This window comes from Lissotriton vulgaris, chromosome 3_1 (genome assembly GCF_964263255.1).
Source record: "Lissotriton vulgaris chromosome 3_1, aLisVul1.2, whole genome shotgun sequence".
Lineage (NCBI taxonomy): Eukaryota > Metazoa > Chordata > Amphibia > Caudata > Salamandridae > Lissotriton > Lissotriton vulgaris.
In genome coordinates this window covers 1,632,822,950-1,632,847,365 of record NC_141689.1, presented here as the reverse complement: position 1 = coordinate 1,632,847,365, position 24,416 = coordinate 1,632,822,950, and positions in this window count along the sequence as shown.

The following is a 24,416-nucleotide window of genomic DNA, read 5'->3' as shown; positions in this document are numbered from 1 at the left end:
AAGAAACACAAACTCCATGTCCCATCAACTGACGACCTAGGACCTTCTTATTTTCTCACATACCTCTCACAACATCGAGACTTCCACCGCCCAATCCGCCTAATCCTATCCCAGGACCACCACAAATGGGCTGCAGCTGTCGCAGCCCCAATCTTAAAGCAGTGAGTCCCGAAATCAGACGCATTCAAACCCAATCGTCCCAAGGCCTTGCGCAACACTGCCAACAATTGGCCAGCCATCATTCGCGCGCCCGATGCGTGACAGAAAATCTCACCTTCCAACACACGTGCCATCCCCAGGAAAGTCCGCCACTCAGCCAGCGGGCACACCACCCTACCATCCGCCTCATTCAGCCACACCCATTTATCCCTGCCCAACTGATCAGTCTTCGAGCACCGCAACCAAATCCCCAGGCGACCTCCATCCACCCGAATCTCCTCAAACAACCTGCCAGCCATCCTCCTCGTACCCAACAGTTCAGACACCCTGAACACCCCAAAAAACATCCACACCATACACAAACGAAAGAGGCCAGCCTCAAAAAGGTCATAGCAGCATTCCGGCAACACCCCAACCAGCCGGACCAGTAACTCAAATGTCACCGCCTCCCGCAGACTGCCCCCCCCACACCTACACTCCCTAACCCAAACCCCGTAGCATCCTGCTCACAATCACATCATTAGTTGGATCAAAACCCAGAAACAAAGCACAGTGAAAGGAGATCCCTGCCAATTTACCGGAAATCGTAGCCGCAGTCAAACCCTTGTCAATACAACACAGCACAAAACTCTTCACTCCCTGCTCCACCGCAGACTTGTCACCCATACCAGATTCCTGACTCCAACCCATGAAAGCACCAAATTCCGACCATGCCAGACGATACGTCCTCCTCGTGGTCTCTGCAACAGAACTCTTCACCAGGCCAATCATCCTCACTCCTCAAAGGCCCAGATGCCGTCCCGCAGCTCGGTCTTGCATGTATCCGCTCCCGGTGCCAGGTGCTGGAACCGCTGCCACTGCGAACGAGACAAAGCATCCGCAATGTCATTATTCGCCCCAGGGACATGCTTCGCCCGAAACACCACATTCAGCCGCAGACAAGCCAACATGAATCTCTGCAACAGCCGCAGCACTCTCAGGTCCCTAGCTCTCTGATGATTCACCAGCTCCACCACCGTCATGTTGTCAACGTGGAAGAGCACTGACCTGTTCCGAAATTCCTCCCCCCATACCTCCAGTGCCACCAGTAAAGGGAATAATTCCAAGAAAGCAATGCTCCTCCCCTGTTTGAGCCAGTGAGCAGGCCAGCTCTCAGCGCACCACCTTCCGTCCCAGAACACACCAAACCCCGCTGACCCGGCTGCATCAGAGAAAATTTGGCATTGCCAGACCGCCCTCTCCTCATCAAATTCCAGGGACACACCATTGAAGTCGTTCAGGAATGCAATCCAGGTCCTCAAATCCGCCCGCACCCCCATGGAAATCCTGACTCTGTGGTGTGGGAGTACTGCCCCCGACATGGCCATGCCGAGCCACATACAGAACGTCCGCCCTGCTCTCACCACTCTACACGCAAAATTCAGGAATCCCAGGAATTTCTGCACCGCTCTCAAGGGGATTCGGTTTTCTTCAACCGCCCATCTCAAACATCCCAGGATTCCGCCACCTTGGCCTCAGGAAGGCGCGCCAGCCACTGCACCGAGCCCAGCTCAATCCCCAGGAACGTCAGGCAACAGCTGGGACCAGCCGTCTTCTCCGGCGCCAGAGGCACACCAAAATGGAAGGCCATCTCCTGGAATCGCGACAGGGCCCTGTCGCAATTCCCGGAATCTGGCCTCCCCAGGAAGAGGAAATCATCCAGGTAGTGGGTGACTTCACGGCACCCACTGACTCTTACCATGGCCCACTGCAGGAAAGTGCTAAATAGCTCAAACAGTGCACAAGAGATGGCGCACCCCATGAGCAAAACCTTGTCCACGTAGATGGCCCCCCCAAACTGCATACCCAAGAGCGAAAAATCCGCCATATGAATGGGCAGCAGACGGAAGGCTGACTTGATATCGCATTTCGCCAATTCAGCCCCCGATCCACACACCCTCACCAAACGGATTGCATCGTCCACCGACGCATAGAGCACCCTAGAATCCTCCTCTGCAATTAAATCGTTCACTGATTGGCCCTCCGGCCACGAGAGACGGTGTATCATCCGAAATTCACCTTCTTCTGTCTTCGGTACCACCCCCAATGGAGAAATGATCAGATCTTCCAAAGGCCAATCAGTAAACGGGCCAGCTACCCTTCCTTCCTCAACTTAGCAGACACCACACTGGGCAAATCCTTAGCCGATCTCAAATTGTCTGCCCAGCGGCGCACCCTGGGACCTTGATAGCCCACCCTAAAGCCCTCCGTGAAACCCCAGAAAAGACGTGATGCCGCCTCCTGATCTGGGTAGCACGAGAGCCACGGGGCCATCGCCTCCACCCTAACCGGTGTAGGTGCCCTTCTGTCCATGGTGGCCCCGCCCTTTGGCATTTCTCCACTGTTCTGAGGGAGTGGCAAGTGTAAGGCACTGGGTGAGGGCATGCTTCCCGCCGCATTTCGAGCATTCATGCTCAAACTTACAGGGTATCTGGAGCAGTACCCCCTGTTGTAGCTCCAACAAGCCCCCGTGGAATAACCCCCTGACTTGTTCGGCTGACCTGAGACGATGGTGTTGGGCACCGCACCTCCCCCTGCCCCGCCTTGGTTGGGATGCGGCGTAAAGGACCGATATGTTACGGCAACCCGCTGGCTGTGTGCGTGGATGCGGTGGAGTGCGTGGACACCATCCACTGTACCCGAAGCTCCTGATCCACTTCCCCCAACTCTTCTCCGGATATGCACTAACTGGCCCTATCCTCCCAGGACATGGAGCCCCAGATCTGCAGGGGCAGGGCGGGCAGTAGCCAAAAAACTCAGCCCCCGGAGGGAAGAAACCCCCTTGAGTAGGCCCCAGGACCCACCCCTCTCCACCACATAAGGGGACAGGGACAGTTGACCCACCCGGAACCACTGGACTCCCGGCCGCCTCCCGCCCCGCCGGGGCAGGAGTGGGCACCCTGGAGCTGGTGGACAGGTCAATGGGAGCGTCGTCCCAATGCCCAGCGTCCACATTCACAGCCCCCTCATTCCAGCCCTTCCCAGAGGAGAGGTCCTCCACCTGCTTCTCCTCCACGGCGTCCCCTGACACTCCACCAGCTCCCACAGACACTAATGGGGCCCCAACCTGGAGGTCCCCCTGCTCTACCCCACCCTCCTCACCCTCCGATACCTGCTCCGAAAGCAGCAGCTGGCCGGGGGGGGGGGGGTGCGCCCTTCACTGCTGCTCCAGAGGCCCCTGGCATGAAATCGAGTGGAGGGAAGACTCGCGGGGGCAGGCTCTTGCTCTCCCCCCCCTCCCTGAGTCTCTGGGCACCCCGCCCCCCCTCCGCTCCACCAACTGCCCACGTGTGCCAGGCTCATCGTCCAGACACGCTACTACAGCCGCCTTTACCCCGGCCGAGGCCGCAGGCCTGCCCCCCGTGGCCCCCACCCATGCTTGCTCCAACACACCTGGTTGCAGCAAGTCCTCCCTGCTAGCCCGGGCCAGCAACAGCAAGGCCGCCCGGACCTCCTCGGACGAGACACCCGACATCGTGCAAAAGCTGGCGCTTCCGGCGTGTCCCGACTCGGCTGCCGTGTAACAGCCCCCGACGCCAAAACACAGGCCAAACTCGCTAATCTAACTACCACTTTCACTGTCCCTACACTAAGCTCTCCTTTTTGCTACCCTCCGGATGGTGCCAGGCGCAGAAAGAGGAAGTTCCCTTTCTCCCTGCGCCTTATACCCACCTCCTAAACTCCTCCCCTTCCCCTGCCTGCCCTATCAGTGCGCGAATGACCCCGGGGGAAGACTAGTCTGTGACTGTGCTTCCCCCGGGGCCCGGCACTGTCCCACAGCTCAGCTCTCTCACCCCAGGCACACCGAATCCAGTCGGCACCTGCCTCTGCTTGCCGCTGCGTTTCAAGCTTCGAGCTCTGCGAGTAAAGGTAAGCAGGATTTAGCCAGGCCCCAACTGGTTGTCCTCCCCGTCTGTGGGTCCCTCGTCACGACACGCAACACCACAGGGACACCTCTCTCATGCCTCAGACTTTCACCGCTGGCCTGCTCACCGTGTTTAGATCGTCTCCTGTGACCTCCACTATCTCCTCCAGCGGGCCGCCAAGTCCGTCACTGAAAGTATGCCCCACCGCTTTCCCGGGCTCGAGTAGTATCAGTATCCGGGTCTCCCAGTCTCCTCCGCTTCCTCTATACAATTCTGAGAGATCCCCTCAGGTCAATGCCAGATTCACCCACAGGACCTCGCTGCAGCGCCGTATCGCCTGAATCCTGGGACCAGGGCAAAGTCTAAGCTGCCAGGTATCGCAGTTGTCCGGACCACTTTGTTCATGCCCACGATTCCGCACCACCTCGCGTCGCCCCGTCAGAGCGCGGGGAAATCCATACCTTTCACCAGCAGATCACGGCTAAAAGGCTGTTCCGATTGTCGACCAAGCCTCAGGCAGACTGCACCCCCATTTGCAGGCTCCAAACTAACGTGTGCCGCAGGATCATGTAGCCCACGTCCGGAGCTCGTCTAAACAACAACCGCCATGCCCGGCCTGTATCCATGCCCCCCTTCTTTGTTTGAAATATTAATTCTGTAGTACTCGAACTCCAGGATTTCCAATAATTATGAGGCATATCCAATTTAGTAGCACACTGGGTTAACAGATGTAGTGAAAATCGATGTTATGTTATGTTAAGCTATCTCATTCTATGTTATGTTATTTTACATTACGTTACATTGTCAATGTTATTTTAAGTTAACATGGGCATATAACAGAGAATCTGCCAATGAGGCGTTTTATCACCAAATGAAATTGGCAGGCTGATGCATGAGCGACTTAATTTGTACTTACTAAAAATAAAATCTGGTAATGCTAGACTAGGATACCTCTTGTTTGAAGGAAATTGGTTTACACATCCAAAATTTCAAGCTGATGTTTGGGAGCAAAAAGTGTGCATTATCAAAAACTGTCAAGTTTCAGGGAAGGTTAAAAGAATATAGGAGAAAGCTGAGAACAATGTTGTGGAGAAATTGTTTTATTTTGCAAAAAAAAGATTAGATGGTATTGAGGCAAAGAAGTGAATGTTTAAGACAATGGTATTATGTTCTTTGTTGGTCTGGACCAATATTTTATGTTCTTTCCTTGGAAGCAGATGGGGCTTTTTTGCCGTGGTTGTTTTTCATGACTGATGTAGAATAATGTTTGATATGACTTTTCATGACATTAGTCATCATTGCTTTTTAGGCCTGTACTTGTATGATTTCTGTAATATTAGAAAGGTGTATTATGTGTGGTCTCCTATGGTCTCTGTATTCTATGTTGTATCTCTAAAATCTAAAACAGTTATAGCTTAGAGGTACATTGCTGCCTATAGCCAGAGCATATGACAGCTGTAAAAATAAAACATTTAATAACCTCCCTTTTCGGAAGTAGATTATCACTCATAACATGGGACTATGTATCTTCTTGGAAGGGCAGGATGAGAAAGTGTAAGGCTGCCAAAGGTAGAAGAGAAACAGGTGGCATACACATCTTGATAATATATCGAAGGCCTTATCACATTGCATGCCTTATTTTTCACTGTTTTATTTAATTTATAGCTTTTATAACCTATTTCCAGGGAATTGCACAGAAAAAAATAATTTTCTTTCATATTTTTTTTGTGTTCATGTCCATCCACTACCTCTGTGTAGGGTCAATATTTGCTTTGTATTTCTTGAAAGTATTGCACTGCTTCATGACAGCGTCTCAGGTCAGACTTGTGGTGCAATAGCACTTTTAACCCCTTCGATGCTGGTGACAAAGCCAGCTCGTAATGGGCGTTACCTGCGCTGCGCGCATGACGAGCTGGCTTTGTCACGTACTGCAGAAACCTTTTGTACCACTATTCCCAAACTCCAAGTGGTGGGTGGCTATCAAGGACCGTTATCTCTTATGATCATTGATCAATGAGAATGTTGTACGAAGTCTTGTAGATTTGGGTCTACGTAGTTTATGGGAAACTATGAGTTCTATATGCATTTCGTGCAAACGTTGTCCTGCAAAACTATGTAGCTCACAACATTTTTCGTCTCAAAGTTTGGATTTGGACCATCTTTTCGCAACAAAATATGACACAATTATTCATCCAAATACACAAGTATTGCAACTCTACTCTGTGACAAATGCATATGCCAGAATGTGTCAGTCAAATAACAGGCACAATAATTGCTAGTCTACTTACACTTAGATAATGGAGTAACTCCGAGAACTACAGGTAAACTCTGCAAGGAACACTACACGAAATTACAGTTCTGTAATAAAAGCTTTGCACAGCCCTGATGATAGTACATCTCTAAAGCATATTTCTTAGGCTGAGGGTAGTACCAAATGGCTTTTTGGATAGACGGTGCATTTTTGCTGCAAGAGTAAAACTAAAGGGCATATGTGCATGGGGATTGCGCCACTGGACAGCTACTTTTACTAATGTACCGGTTGAGCAATGCTCTGCTCCATACTTACAAAGTTGCCTTAAGCCATTTTTTTGTGGCTTAACGTAACTTTGTAAATATGATTCCCTTTCACGCAGGTATCTGCGTTAAAGGAGCATGCAATAGGTGTTGCTGTTGGTAATCCACCACTACACCCATTGGCCCACATGCATCAACAATGCCTCTTGCGATTCCTTATGAGTGAAAAATAAGGATTTGTTAATAAGGAATAGCAAAAGGCTATGCATGTAGAAATCGCTAAAAAAATAGCGGTTTCTACTGCGAGTCGCAATTAAGGAACACCTCCCCATTCATTCCGATGGGCCTAGAGGCCCATAGGAATGAATGGGAAGACATTCTCAATTTGCGATTCTCAATTTGAGAATTGCAAATTGAGAATGCAATTTCAAGGATACCAGGGTGTCAAAAGGACACCCTGTTGCACCCCTGAAATCTGCATATGAGTACATCTTGCACACACACATGCTCTTGTAAAACAGAACTTTGAAAAATGCACTTCAGTGCATTTTTTAAAGTTTTTGCAAATTACCATGAAGTTCAACTTAATGGTAATTTGTTCCCCTTATTAGCGAAATTGCTAATTGTTTAACTTAAATGCATTGCATTTAATGAATCTCAATTTGAAATTCCTTAAATGCAATTGCAATTTAAGGAATCGCAATTTTGCCATTTCTTAAATTGTAATTTTTGCATTTGGGATGATGCATCCCAAATGCAAAAATACCGGTCGCAAAGGGGCAGATTCTGAGAATCTGCCCGTTTGCGACCGGTTTTTCCTTTAATGCATGTGGGCCTTAGCTTTTTGATGGTGCCCCAGCTTTACAAGGATCTGTAAATCTGAGGCAGCTCCAGAATATAACGCTTTGCAAAAGGTGGTGTTAGATTGGTACAACGAGGAGAAATACTTTTATTTCTCCTCACTTTTGCAAGCAGCACACATAGAAAGAGTAAAATACCATTAATAATTATTTTTGTGCATGATTGTGAGCCTTCATGTACAAAAACAATCATTAAATAATGGCTATTTGCTACTTCTATGTGTGCTGCAGCACACATAGAAATAGCAAATCGCCATTATTGATTGTTTATGTGCAGGAAGGGACACCTTTCTGCACATAAGCTGTCCTCCCTGCAACGCAAGTACCCTTGCACTATGGCGCAAGGGTGTCTGTGTCGGCTCTAGGCAGCTATTTTTAGTGCTAGAGAAAACACAGGGGTGTGCCGTATTCTTGTAAATCCTTAACATCCCTGCGTTTTGGAAATGGTGCAGTGAGGTGCTGCAAAAATTTTGCTGCAGCGCACCTAACTGTTTTACTGGAAGTAAGTCAGCTTAAAGCTGGGAAATATTTGGTAAATCGGTTTACCACTGTTTCATTAAGCTCATGTACGGCACAATCTAAATGAAGATGTTTAAAACTAAACAGACATGTCCCTCAGAGAACTATGGGAGGGTTGTAATCCAGAATGCTGAATATAGAGTGGCCACAATAATGTGGCCAAAATATCAACAAGCATTGGCATAGACAACCGTTCTTGCCTCTTGGGACCGTACAAGTATTTAGCCTTGCAGCACATTATCCTGGATGATATAACATCTTCTATTCTTTAAAGTGGAAGCTTTGACACTAATAGGCACATTATAGCACTACATTGAGAAGTAATTATTTAAAGTGTTTTTTTTTCGTCCAACTGATAATTTTAACTCACATATCTGGAAATGCTTTCATACTCGATAATGAAGAAACAAAGAGTTGTTGTGAAATAATACATTTTCCTGACACAATTTAAGCGAGGAAGTCACAATGCAGCTAGGTTTTCTGATTTCACTTTGTACAAATCAGCCAATATATGAATAAGCAACAGATATCAGTTTGGGTTCAACTCAGTACTTTTTCTATCGTAAAGGCAAAACGCACACCTGATAAACTTACTTAGCTCTCTCTATATGGGAACCCTGGAGTGCCTTACCCAACAGCATCACCCATATTATTGCACAGTGACATGAGCCTTTTGCAGTGCTTACTCACTTGATGGGTGACTGTGAGATGGCCTGGTTTGACAGCACGCCCAAAGATAATATTTTGGTTAACAGGACCAGTCAAAGAGCTGATGGGGATTTGAGGTTTAGCGTGTCCCATAAAGCAAGGTACGTCAATACAAAAGTTAGATGTTATAGTAATCCGCTCCCAAAACGCAGTACTTTACAACTAAACTAAAGGTAGCCCCAGTCCAAAATCCACTATGGTTGCATTTAAAATCTGAAATCTAAGTGACACAAGCCATCCTCCACAATGTACAGATACAGAGAGGAGGGCAAATTCGAGTAAAGCAACTAGGGGAAAGAATCTCTGAAGGAAGCTGGCATACTGATCCTAATAGAAATTTCGGGGAAGACTCCTTAATATCAGCAATTTTCAGAGTGCGAGTGCTGTCAATGCTACATCCCAAAAGGCATAGGGTTTGTGAAAATTCAAGCATCACACAGAATTTGTAAATGAGCCACGCCCATTCAACAGAAGCGTGGCAAGAGTTGTGATATGTAGCCAGTGGTGAATTTTGGATTGGAGACACAGTCGCAAATATATTACTAAAAGCCTGTGCTGTTGATTACAAACAGCACATTTTCCATTGAAATGTCCAGAGAATTCATACAGATACATGTAGTTTTACTCATAAAACTATATAGCACACAAATCGTGTGCAAATCTAAATTCAGCAACTATTTATCATCCACACATCACCAAATAACAGCATCTCGATTTGTTTTGATTCTATTACAATTTTTGTTTCCATCACACTTCAGAATTGCAAAGAAAGTGCTTCAGTTGTGCTTTCCTAACTGCTGATATCTGTTTGTCAAAAGATATATATGGACATTTGGCCTCTATCCTTGAATGTACGGCAAATGTGACAAGATAGAAACAACATTTAAAGGTATCCTTATTACTCATTGCCCTTTAGAACTCCAGCATTGGTATTTTGGAGATGCTGTAGCATCCCCCGTATCCCTATATTCAGCGCTGGTGCCCATTTCTAACCCTCATTAAATTGTTAACTCACTGCTCATCAACGAGTCTCCTATTACCAGCCCAGCACCTTTAGTGGTTTAGTAAGTAAATGTTTACTAATTTTATTTTTACTTGTTACTCAAATGTATGTTCTATATCGCTTAGTGTTTTTGTATTAGGCTTGATTTGTGATTTCTTCATCACCTCCAGCAGAGTAAAGATTGAGCTGGGTTGGGCTGCCAAAACAGATGTGGGAACCACAGATAGCCTTTTGATTACCCCTTCCAATGAATAGCTTAATTTGGTGGAGTTAAGAGTGCCATTAGGCTTTTTTCTTCTTTCCCATTTCTAATTTCTAAGTGACTCTTTGGTATAGTAGTAAAGTCTGAGAGGTATATTCACAAGCCCCTATCGCCACCATAACATCACTTTCAGTGACATTGTGGTGGCGATAGGGGCCTCGCCTTATTCACAAGGCAGCATTAAGCCACATAACATGGTCTTAACGCTGCCTTGTGAATATACCCCCTTTCACCCTGTGTTTAGCGTGAAAGGGGCGAGCAGTGGGTGCTGTGGTGGGCGTTCCACCGCAACACACATTGATATTTATACTGCCCCCTATTCACAAGGGCAGCATAAATAGGAGCTAACGCTAAACTCAAGACGAGGAAAACCCTGGTCTTAAGTTGGTGATATGAGGAGAAATGCTTTATTTCTCCTTGTTTTTGCATTTTTTTTGCATGGAAAATGCAAAATGCCATGGTTTGTTCATGTACAGGAAGGTGTCCCTTCCTGTACATAAACAAAGCTTTAAAAAATGCAGTTTTGTAATTTACATGCGTGCTGGATGAAGCAGCACACATGTAAGTTACAAACTGTCATTTTACGGTTGTTTATGTGCAGGAAGGAACACCTTCATGTATGTAAATAAACCTCCCTGCTTGCAGACACCCTTGCACTCTGGGTCCCCCTGAGTCTCTCAATGCTTCGTTAACATCTATGTAAAACATGATGGAAATGAAGGCACATTTCACCCTATAGATCATTTTGGATGAAAGTGTCCAGAAACAACCAAATGTTTGCCAAACTTTCATAAATGAATTTACAGAACAAAAGATGGCAATGGTACCTCTGTTTTAATGGATGCACAAATTAATTCAGATATCCCGTTTTGGGGTAAATATGATTCGATTATTTTCAGCATATATTCTATGGCAGCTTTGGCAGGATTCCTTTCAGATATGATTAATGCAGTCAAAGTAAATTCATCCACGAGACATTTTCTCAAAGAAAAGTGTTTAGTTTACTGCATCTCCAAAGTAGATACCATTTTGATCAATATTTGTTTTACGGGAAAAATCAATTCAGTAAATTGGAAAAATGGCCTGACTGAAATTGCTTGATCTTCTGCATGGCAGCATGCCCTGGAGCATGATAAATGTAGGTTTATCTATTAATTTGTACTTTATGAAGCTGCCTTCCCATAACAGAGCTCATTGTGCGCAGAACGCAGTGCTGTTCATTGAAATATTACACATTAAACACTCTTATCAGCCTATTTGTTCTAAAACTATATTTTTGTGGTGAATACATCGGCAACATCATTATGGACTGTATTATGGCTGTTTACATGAAAAAGTATATTCTGGGGCCGGATTATTCACTGTGGGCAAATATTTAATCAGGCTCGGGAGAAATTTCCATTTAACTGGTGTAATCTCGCTTAATTTTGTGAAATTATGCTATTACTTCAAGTGGTAATTCCTCAAATTTTACTCTGGGAAAAACGCAAACCACCAAAATGCAAGTGGTAAGTTTGCATTTTTTTAAACCACAGAATGCTTCTTCTCCTGCAGCATGGATATGGGGATGCAGTTCAATACCATTACATGCTGTCAGTTTCATGTAATATTGCATATTGTTTACAGAATTTAGCAAATGTGTGCCAGAGCAAATTATGTAAAATTCGCACACCCAACCTACTTTAGGGTGCATTACCTGGGGCCAGATGGATAAAACCCTTTTTGTTCACATAGTTGGGCAGTTTGCAACAGCAAAAAATGCTTTTTGGCATGTACAAAGCCCAAATACTGATTTGGTAACTTGTTACCGAATCGCAATTTGGGTCTTGCAATTCAGTATTAGGAAGGGGCATGTTTAGTGCGTCCCTTCGTAATGCCGAATCGGAGTGGTATGTGCAAATTGTTTGCGACTGAAATGTGGTTGCAAACAATTTGCATCTTACCGCCATTTGAAAAATGGTGGTAACCCATTTGCAGTTCCCAAGGAACCTCTTCCCCTTTGACAATGGTTGGTAAAACATTTTTTAAGAGCAGGCAATATTCTTAAATAATGAAAAGAGCACTTTACACTTTTAATTTATTTTTTGAAACGCATCCCATGTTCCGTTCAGGAAAACCGACTGCATTTAAAAAAAAGATTGCTTTATTTAAAATCAATCACAGACATGATAGTCTGCTGACCCCTGTAGGCCACCATCCCTATGACAGCCGCTATTCCTAATGGGTCACAAATTGTGACCTACCTCATTAATATTCATGAGGCTGGTTGATTTACAACCCATTAGGAATTGCTATTGAAAACTAAGTTTTCTTATATTATGAACTGTGAATTCTGAATTACTATTATTTCCGAATTGTGATTCGCTAAGAATCGCAATTAGGAAATTCTGAGGTTTTGTACATGTTGCTCCTGGGGCCCTTTTGTGGACAAGGTATGGGTATAGGGCCGGACTGGGAACCACAACCAGCCCAGGCAAAGTGCTTGGTCGCTCCCCCCTCCCCACTCGGGGGGGGGGTGGGGGGGTTGGAGGTGCCGCCGAGCACTTTGCACTTTGACCGATTTTGGTACAGGGCCGATTTTGCAGCTATGCTGCATAAACGGCCCTGTAACAAAAAAACGGCCCCCAGGGGGCCAAAATCGGCCCCCACCCGTGCAGCTCACTCGGGGATTGCCCGGTGCCCGCTATGGCCAGTCCAGCCCTGTATGGGTGTTCAACAATTCTTTTGCAGGTCCATGTATGCACAGGTGCAGCAGGACTTCTGGGATTTATGCACCTACTCACAAGTTTGGTCACAAGACCACTGCTTTGATTTTAGCCAGAAGGCACAGATAACATTTTCTATCAGTGCACATTCAAAGAGGTTGTTCCTAATCAAGAAAATAAATGTAATCAATGTCACGCTGACTTATTGCAAATTTCCTAGTTAAGAATAACTGCGTGAAATTTGTGCATGCTATTCAAAAATGAAATATTTGCATTTGTACTAATCACAACAGAGCGCCAATATGAAAACTGGTGATTAGACAGTACATTTCACAGAAACGAGGCTGCACGTTTGCAAACGGTGCTGCATACAACAATGTTTTCAATAATCATACATTGGGAGCAACACAGCCACTGGTTGTGAGCAAAATATGCATATGTTAAGTAGAGCTGGTATATTTTGTATACATGCAAATTCAGATAAATCGGATATTTAAGTGATTGTTTAGTGTTCTATTGGAAAACAGTAGCACTACATCTTATACAAAATATCGTAATTGCTGCACATTGATTTGCATGCACCACTGTGACTGTTTTGTAAATGGAGGGCCCAACTGACATAGATTTAGCTGTCACATTCTCTTGCATTAGTCCTGATTTGTAGAAGTATATCAGGAAAAAGCCAGGAGTACACACACAAATATCGGGAGGAAAAACCTCAATGAAAACCAGCAGTAAAGGATTCCTTCGATATTAGCAGAACTCCAACTCTAGCACTGCCTAATGAGAAACGGAAATGCCTCGATGAGGCCCTAATTTGTCTATAATTACCTTTAATTAAAGGTGTTTTTGGAAGCAATGATCAAAGCTTAAATTATAAAGACTATCCATCTAAATTAACACAGGATTCGCCGAACCTGAATAACAAAAGAATTGCCAATGCGTGTTTTGTGACTGTCATATCATAGGGCCAGATGTACAAAAAAATCCATTTAATGATTTCCTAATTGTGAATTTTAGCCATTCGCAATTAGGAAATCACTTACAGGTAGATGCATCAAGCATTTTTGCAAGCGTAAACGGTGCGAATCTCAAAATTCGGCCGTTTGCGCTCGCAAAAATGGCATTTGAGATGCATCAAGGGTTCATGCACTCGCAATTTAAGAATTCGAGAATAATTGCGAGTTCTCAAATTGCGATTGCATTTAAGAAATCGTAATTTGCGATTCCTTAAATAAAATGCATGAACCATTCCAAGATTGCCAATTCGCAATCTGAGGTCGCTATTTACCGCGAATCGAAACTACGTGGTAAAAGCAAAAAATTAGAAATATGCACTTTAGTACATTTTTCTAAGTTGTATATTACACACACACACATGTCCTTGGGACATGTGTGTGCGCAACACCAGTGAACATTACCATTTCAGGGGTGCAACAGGGTGTCCTATGGACACCCTGGCACCCTTGAAATTGCGTCACATTTGCGATTCGCTAATTGCTAATCACAAATAAGGAATGGCTTTCCCATTCATTCCTATGGGCCTGGCCCATAGGAATGAATGGGAAAGCCATTCCTTATTTGCGATTAACAATTAGCGAATCGCAAATAAGGAATCAGTAGGAATCGCAAATAACATTGCGATTCCTACTGATTCCTTATTTGCGATTCGCTAATTGCAAATCGCAAATAAGGAATGACTTTCCCATTCATTCCTAAGGGCCTAAGGCCATAGGAATGAATGGGAAAGCCATTCCTTATTTGCAATTCGCTAACGCTAATTGCTAATCGCAAATAAGGAATGGCTTTCCCATTCATTCCTATGGGCCTAAGGCCCATACGAATGAATGGGAAAGCCATACCTTCTTTGCAATTAGCAATTAGCAAATCGCAAATGGGCCACCATTTCAAGGGTGCCAGGGTGTCCAAAGGACACCCTGTTGCACCCCTGAAATGGTAATGTTCACTGGTGTTGCGCACACACATGTCCCAAGGACATGTGTGTGTGTAATATACAACTTAGAAAAATGCACTAAAGTGCATATTTCTAAGTTTTTGCTTTTTACCACGTAGTTTGGATTCACGGTAAATAGCGACCCCAGATTGCGAATTCGCAATCTTGGAATGGTTCATGCATTGCATTTAAGGAATCGCAAATTATGATTCCTTAAATGCAATCGCAATTTGAGAACTCGCAATTATTTGCGAATTCTTAAATTGCGAGTGCATGAAACCTCAATCATTTCAAATGCCATTTTTGCAGGCGCAAACGGCCGAATTTTGCAATTCGCACCGTTGGCGCACGCAAAAATGCTTGATGTATCTACCTGTAAGGGCCCGATGTAGGTAAGAGGGAAATACTGATTCCTTAATACCGGATTTTACAGATTCGGTATTTAGAAACCGGTAATATTCGTTATTACCGAATCGGTATTTGAGATTCGGTAATAACGAATACCTACCCATTCATTCCTATAGGCTTGGAGGCCCATAGGAATTAATGTGAAGATATTCGGTATTACCGCTTTGGTATTACCGAATAGGTAATACCAGGAGGTATTTCAAGGGTGCCAGGGTGTCCAAAGGACATCCTGTTGCACCCCTGAAATGTGCATGTGTGCACATGTGGCATGTGTGCACATGTGGCACACATGCATGCCCTAAGGGCATGGTTGTGTGCCACATGGCACATTTCAAAACGCAAAAAAGTGCTTTTTGAAAGGAAATCGCTACTTACCACCAACTTGAAGTTGGTGGTAAATAGCGATTCGTTAAGGCTGAGGTGCACTGTTTTAAGTGCTACCTACATTGCATTTAAGGAATCGGTATTACGGATTCCTTAAATGCAAGGCCAATAAGGAATCGATATTATGGAATCGATATTTACCGATTCCTTATTACCGATTCCATCCCTACATCCCACATGGCTAAATACCGGTCGGTAACGGCGAAATGTACCAGATTTTACCGTTACCGACCGGTATTTGCCCACCTACATCTGGCCCTAAATGCCGTTTACGGTTGCAGGCCAGTTGGAATTAGCAATTCGGAAATGAGGCAGATCGCTAAATAGGTAATCACAATTTGCAATGACCAATTCCCTCGCAAAATGCGAATGAGGTGGCAAATAGCAACCACTTTAAAAAAAATTGTAAATCTGCTTCCTGGGTCAGGGAAATTACCCCGGGAACAGAAAGTTTATGATCTCAGCAGTCAGGATGGGAGGCAGAGAGTAGCAGGAGAGCTGCAGAGCACAGGCAGTGAGTTGAAGACCCCAAACACCAGTCATCCAACACCAGGAATGGCCAGCCAGGAGCAGGGGAAGAAGGCAGGGGGGGAGAGAAAATTGAAGTTTTCTAAGCAGGAACTGGAGATTCTCATTGAGGTGTGTTGCAACAGCCACGGCCTCCTGTTTCGCCAGGCATCCATGAATGTTCTTAAGTCACAGAAGCGCAAGATATGGAAGGGGATGCAGCAGAATAATGCTGTTTGGGTGACCGATTTCTCTGTTGAAGAGATTCACAAAAGGTGTTGCGACTTCCATTTCTGCACTAAGGAAAAGGTTGCAACACAACTGAGCAAGTCCCGTGCCACAGGAAGTGGACCCTCCACCGCACGGCCCATGCAGGTTTCTGGAGGTAATGGTGGAGGCCACCCTGGAGCCAGAGGCTGTCTTGGGATTTGCCAACCTGGACAAATCTGCCCCTGTTCCCTCGTAAAGTAAGTGCAAAACTTTAATAATGGCAACATTTATGGACTTGAACCTAATGTCCACATGTATGTAAAACAAACTAAAAGAGACATATCCTCATGGGATTATTCCATGTCCAAAATATCCCACCTGGGGCATCATGGGAATTGTAGTCATAGACAGTAACACTGTAGTCAGTGTAAAAAGTTTCTAGAAAAATTATTTTATGACAAATGAGAATGTGTTTCACACATAACATATTTTAATGGTGTCTACATTATCCAATTAGATGGACATAGGGAAGACATTGAAGGCCCAACAGAAGAGGGCGAAGAACAGGAACAGATAGAGGAAGCGCAAACCGTAGTGCTTGAGAGTGAGCCGACTACATCTCATGGCCACTTCAGCAGTGCATCTTTCTCTCCACAACCATCATCAGTAGAGGTTGAGGATACCATACAGCCACTCACTCCAACCCTCCAGCCAGTCATCTGGTCCCGACAGCAGTGCTCCACTCTGCATGGCCGTAGGTGCCGTCACAAATTGCAGGCTTCTGGGTCTCAGGCAACTGCTGAACAAGAGGCCATTTTTGGTGGCTTGAGGCATCAATGCTTCAGGTTCAGCGCCTGCAGCACAAACAAACTAGGGTGGTCAACCGCAATTTGCTGGTAATGCAGCAGTCCATCACAGTGAGGTTCAGCGCAGGGGCCAATCAGTTGACTGCCAATTAGGCCCAACATACACAAAAATGGACATAATAACAGGTGCTATAGAAAAACTGTGGACTGAAATTCCAGTGGACAGGAGCACTCAAAGGTGCAGAGAGAGAAGCAGTGCTGTACGAATGGATGCCATGACCAGGGCCAATAGGCAAATCACACAGGCCACCACTACACTATCCAAGCGCACTATGATGCTACAGGTGGAAATGGGTCACTTCAGTAGGGTTGTCTCAAGGGGCCTTGGCCAATTTACAGTTGCAGTTGAGGCAATCCAGACAGCACATATTGCCACTGGTGTGGGTGTAGAGGCTCCTAACAGTGAGTTGGCCAGTGTGGGGAGTATCTTTGCCACAGAGACACGTGTGCTGCAACACATGACCAGTTCCACTCCTGCACTCTCAACATGGTGGTGCTACACAAACCGGATGCACTCCCAGAAAATAAATGAGGTGCACCACTCTGGAAGTGGAAACATGTGTTTTCTCTATGTTGTCTGTGCTGTAACCGACCTACATACTGACTACATGGTGTAAGAATTATTGAGAATGTCAGCTTGTCTGTCAATTGTTTGGTGATACCAGCCATTAAAGGTAGCTTTGAGCATTCAATTGAGTGTGGTGGCATTATGTAACAGTATTGTGGATTTGAAAATGCCTTGCCTTGTGATAATGTATTGCAATGTGGTCCCTGCACCGTCTCTCCTACACTCATCTGTTTTCCTCTGGTGGTTGATGAACAGGTGTTCCATTATCCTTTGATTGTGAATCAGACACCGCAATATGTAGCCCCCTCGTGCAGGCAATAGTGTGAAGGATATCGCACATTCCTATTACTTTACAAGAAGTTTCTAGTCTGTATTGCAAACCCCCCACCCACCCCTATGGAGACAGAGGAAACGGGGTCTCAGAAATCCAAACGACCGCTTGATCATAGTCCTTGTAGGTCGATATGCAGTGTTGTATCACCTTTCATTTGCGGTGATGGAAGGAAGGTAGGTTGTGAGGATCCATTGGCATAGGGCATACGCATTGTCACCTGAAACAGGTGTGCACCTGTTACAACGCATTTTTTACAACGCACTACTGTTACAACGCATCCATTACAACGCGGATACTGTTACAACTCATGTTTTTACAACGCATTTTTTACAACGCAGGTACCTTTACAACGCATACCATTACAACGTAAGTATTGGTAAGTATATAGTTATTTTTTAAATGTTATATGTTTGGGGTAAAGGGGTATTTTTAGGGGTTAGGGTCAGTTTTGGGTTTTTGGGTAAAGGGGTATTTTTAGGGTTTAGGGTCAGTTTTCAGTTTTTGGGTAAAGGGGTATTTTTAGGGTTCAGGGTCAGTTTTCAGTTTTTGGGTAAAGGGGTATTTTTAGGGTTTAGGGTCAGTTTTCAGTTTTTGGGTAAAGGGGTATTTTTAGGGTTCAGGGTCAGTTTTCAGTTTTTGGGTAAAGGGGTATTTTTAGGGTTCAGGGTCAGTTTTCAGTTTTTGGGTAAAGGGGTATTTTTAGGGTTCAGGGTCAGTTTTCAGTTTTTGGGTAAAGGGGTATTTTTAGGGTTCAGGGTCAGTTTTCAGTTTTTGGGTAAAGGGGTATTTTTAGGGTTCAGGGTAAGTTTTCAGTTTTTGGGTAAAGGGGTATTTTTAGGGTTCAGGGTCAGTTTTCAGTTTTTGGGTAAAGGGGTATTTTTAGGGTTCAGGGTCAGTTTTTAGTTTTTGGGTAAAGGGGTATTTTTAGGGTTCAGGGTCAGTTTTCAGTTTTTGGGGTACAGGGTAAAAATAAATTAAATTTAATTTTAAATTAAAATATTTAATAGTAAATAAATTAAATTAAATTACATTGCATTATTTTTGGGGTTGAGGGTCAGTTTTGAGTTTTTGGGGTACAGGGGTACAGGGTAAAAATAAAGATATATTTTTTTTAATTTTCAATAATTAATTTAAATTATATTTCATAAAATTACTTTAATTTATTTTTGGGGTTTAGGGTCAGTTTTCAGTTTCTGGGGTACAGGGGTACATGGTAAAAATAAAGTAATATTAATTTAAATTTAAAATAATTAACGGAAATTAAATTATTTAAAATTACATTAAATTATATTTTTAAAATTAAGTTACTATTATATTATTAATATTAACATATACTTACCAATACTTACGTTGTAATGGTCTGCGTTGTAAAGGTACCTGCGTTGTAAAAAAATGCGTTGTAAATACATGCGTTGTTACAGTATCCGCGTTGTAAAAACCGCGTTGTAACGGTATGCGGAGTAAAGGTCCGCGTTGTAACATCATATATCCCCTGAAACAATACATAAATGTGAGTCCACATACATTTTGTTCAGATTAGACACTTACATGTCAGCATTTACATTATTTGTCAGTCTCTTATAAGTATCCATCATCAAACTCCCCGCTTTCCAGTTGTCTGTATATTCCGCAATACCTGAACATGTGAGTCATGGGTATTTCCTGGATATTTTGATACAATGTGTTGGATTATGTTGTGTGAATTGCAAACCACTTCTATGTTAAGAGAATGCATGTTTTTCAGATTCCTAAAAAGGTAGTCAATATGGGAATGAGGAGATATGGACTAGTGTCCCATCTATACACCCTATGACCTGGAGGAATTCAGCAATATGGTAAAATTGCAAGTTGGTAATCCTCATTTCCTCCTCATTTCATGGCATGTATATGTATGTGGTGGTAAATAATGAGGAGCATAGCCTCGAGGAACAAGCAGAAGAAACAGGAGAGCACACTTTGCGACAACCCACCTGCAAAGTTACCACATCCTGGTAATTACTACTGGCTAATAGGTGTAATGAGCACAGAACCTGGACATTGGTGGGAATGGAATTGCTGCGCAGAGTACTGCATTCTAGGTGTGCCTTTCAGAGGGCAATTACATCCAAAATGACAGTGCTACTTAGCCTATATTTGTCTATCTCGTCCTCTGTTTGGTAAAAAATAGTCAGCCTATCTCTGAATATCCTCTGTTTTTTCTGCCTCTGCTGAGCAGCCAGTATGCAAATTCACCGTGTTATCATGTGCTGAGCAGACTTGGAGAGCTGTGGTGCTTTATGTGCCTGCTAGTATAGTTTGCACCAATTTATCACCTGGTTTGAATTTATAGTATATTTTATGTGCAAATGGGCAAAATAGTGGCTGTTTGCGATTTGCAACTCACTCACACATTCTATTTGCAAGTCAAAGTTCAAAGTTCAAAAGATACTTTATTCGGTTAAAAGACAATAACCATAAAAGCAACAGCATAAAACTACACAATTACACAGGAAATTATTTAGAAAAAGTGACAGTTCTAATGTATTTCATTCACACCAAATGTTTTCCGTAATTTAAAAACATATTTAAAAAAGTTTAAAACTACAGTAACAGTTAAAATAGTGCCCATTATTTAATCTAAAACAGGACAAGAGAAATCGATCATAATTAGACATCGGCAGGGTTAAATTTGGCTGTACCTTATCACCAGTTAATAACAAGAGATGGGAGGTAACGGTCTTTTTACTCATTTCCTCTTGCCTTCTCTTTTCCTCGAGGTATTCCAAACACAGATTTTTCAGCACTTTTCTGGGTATATTACACATAGAAAGTGGTTCCTCATAGTATTGTTGACAGCCAATATCAATAAGGAAATGTTTAACGTAAACTAGCCATTCAAATCTGCCCACATTGTCCAGTTTAATACATCCTGCAACATAGCCCGGTTCTTGACACACTCATTTATTGTCCATACCCTATGCCACAAGAGGATGGTTTGTGTTCTTATTGTATCCGATATGTGAGGTTGTCCAAGGTCAGTATAACAGATGTAAGACGCCACACTTTGTGGGACTGTCAGGAGGTACCTCATAAATTTATTTTCGGCTATTTGAATTGATTCTGTGTTCGAATACCCCCAAAGACCCGCGCCATACAAAGCTACCGATGTACACATGGCATTATATATGGTAAATATTTCTCGTATTGGTTTATTGCCCAACTTCTTTATAAAATTCTTTAAGGCCATTATTGTTTTTAGGAACAAAAGAGTTCAGGCCTTTACAGCACTTTTCCAAGCCCCAGATTCATGGAACAAGATACCAAGATAGGGAAAAGTGGAAGTATTTTCTATAAAAACATTATTTATAGACATACGTTTCATCTGCTTTCTGGATCTTGTGCCGCAGTTCATGGAGAAGGTTTTACTACAATTGATTTTTAAATCTAGACTCAACATGAACTTCTCAAAAGATATTATCAAATTTTGTAGGGCCAAGGGAGTACGTGCCATTAGGAATGCATCATCTGCATACAAGAGTGCAGGGATAGATCTCTTGCCAACCCTGGGCATATCCCTGCACTCTTGCAGCAGACGGTGCTCAAGTCCATTAATAAAAACCAGAAATAAGAATGGGGCCAGGACGCAACCCTGGCGTACTCCACGTCCCACTCGAAATTTTCTGGTACATTCGCCCCCCCTACCATAGCGGGCTGATGCTGTCGCTCCTGCGTATAATTCTCTCAGAAAACAGATGATGGAATCTTCCACGCCCAGCCCTTTCAGAATTGCCCACAATTTAACATGTGACACACAGTCGAATGCAGACGATAGGTCTACAAACGTAAGGAACAAGCGTTCTCCTTTTACCCTAATGTACTTTTGTTGAACAGTCATTAAGTTTAAACATTGTTCCACAGTTCCAATGCCCTTCTGAAAACCATACTGTAGGTCACTCATTATCTCATTCTCCTCTGCCCAGTTTTGGAGTCTTGCCAGTATAATTCTCCCAAGGATTTATATAGATGAGTCTAGAAGGGAGATTGGTCTGTAACAGGCACAATTTTGTCTATCTCCCTTCTTATATATCGGCACGATGACCGAGGTGAACCAAGACGAATTTAAACCCCTTGCTAGTGCTGCATTAAAAAGCGGTACCACCATGGGGCCCCAGATCTCAATGTTTGCTTTGTACAGGTCTGCTGGGATCCCATCAGGACCTGCCGCCTTGCCACCCTTCGTTGCTTTCAAACCCATTGTGACTTCCTCCAGGGTTATCACCAATTTTTCGACCTCTGCTCCTAAATTACCCATTGTAGTAGGCTCTAAAATATGGCTTTCATCATGGGACCTATAAAGATTTGAAAAATGCTCTACCCAATCCTCCTCAATAATTGCAGTCTCCATGCGAGCCTTGGAATTGTCATAGAGGAAAGGGGTATTTTCTGCCCTCCAGAATGCAGATGCATCCTTGGACAGTGATCTCGCATAGAGCTTCTAGGACCTCCTTTTTTATCGCATTTTTTCTACTTTTTAAAGCCTCATTATATGTTTTCCTGAGACCTCTTATTACCAAAGGGTCTCGAGGTGTCCCATGAATAGCATGTTTCAAATCGATCAAAGCCCTTATACATGCATTATCAAACCAACTTTTATTACCCTTTGCCCGGTTCTTTACCTCCTCACGCAAACTATTTTTAATTGTGGATGCTATTATATTGAAATGCTCTATTATCTGCTCACTATTTGACTTCTCACCCAGGCAAATCGCAAAACTATCCGAACAGGCACACAACAATTTGCCTAGTAACATATCTGGGACGACCTTACCCCATTTTAGGGTGTACCCATTTTGTCTCCTATTTGCAAGTCAATATTTGTGATTCATAATACTGACTCGCCATTTATGTTCGCTAAAATTCACCAGTCACAAATTGGTTGCATCGCAATTTTTTGTTTGCAAATAATTTTCGTACATGGCGTAGTGCCCTTTTTCCATACGTAAAGCTGTTTGCGGCCAATTTGCTAGTCGCAAATCTTTTGTATATCTCGTCCTCAGTCACTCCTTAAGGGAAAAACTGAGTCATTCACATAAATTTACAGGGAATACAGGCTTTTAAAATGAAGAAGTTTCTACTCTGACAAAAAAAACACATATATATGAGAAACAACAAATGGAGAAAATCAGTTGTTTTTATTTAATCATTATTAATTTCAAGGCCATTGTCAAACAATCATAACGTATCAAAATCTGATTGATAATTCATTACAGAACTGGTTCCAATAGGTACAGTAAAGGATCTAGATTTCAATATTTAAATCTTTATAACAGATTTAACATGTTCGGGTTATACAAAAAGAATCAGAGAGAAAGAAATCTGTATAATGAAGGTATTATTCATCAGCATAAATATCATGGCTTGAACCTACAGTGAGTAAATTAATGTTTGCAACAGCGACCCTATAATCAGAATAATTTGGTAAAATCATCGATCAAAAATAGTGAGATATTTGACTACAATATTTTTCTTACTTCGAAAACCAATTGTTAAGTGTGTCCAGCATTTGTTTTTTTGTTTTTTTTTCATTAAAAAATGTTTTGTCCTCATACACCGTGATGGGCATTCTTGACGGGAACTAACATATCCCTTCTCCATCGGCCAACCTGTTCCAACCCTGGTGTTGAAGCCATGCAGAGAGAAAGATGTAAATCCCTCCAGCCAATACTGTTTTCTTAGTCCTCTCCATTTCAAACCCCACAGGGCCATGTGTTATTTTGGAGGCAAAGAACCGACATTGCCCGGGCAAAATCATTGGAACACCGTTACCTGTTAAGCCAAAGCCATGAGGGCCGCCCAGATCATATCATAACTCGTGCTGTCACGGGCCATATCAGCTTCACTTGTAAGAATGATATGTTTCAGGCATTCCTTAAAAGTCGGGGCATTTACATCTTTCCAAGCCCTACAATCTCCCGCCTTGCCAAGATAAATTTAGAGGCCGGTTCATTCAGGTGATCATCTGTCTTGAGTCCGAGAAAAATAGTCCCCGGGGTGACCTCCACTTGTTGATGGAGTACATCCTCCAAAAATTCCGGTACCTTTATCCAATAATTTATTATCCCCGGGCAATCCACGAACATATGGAGATGGTCCGTGGCCGGGTGCTTACACCTAGGGCAATGGTATTCTTGGCCTGTCATCTTTGCTAGTTTTCTTGGTGTTATGTATACCCTATGTGTAGTGTATAGATGATTTATTTTGAGGGCAGCAGGTTTAACAACTGCCTGCAGCATAGTAAAGGAATCCCCCCAAATGCCCTTAATTTCGTTGGAATTAAGACTGGTGACATTGCCCCATAGTTTTTGAAGTTCAGATTCTGTCACTCCCCGACCTCTAGCATGGCCCAATACCAGAAGGAGACCTCCCGCTTCCACCTGCCCCTCCTTGAGACTGAATCGAATTTAGGGTTTGATTCTCCGAAGTCCCAGGATTTTGTTGTCCACATTCCTGACAGCTGATAATACTTAAATCTGGTGAGTGTCCCACCTGTCATACTAGAAAGGGACTCCCA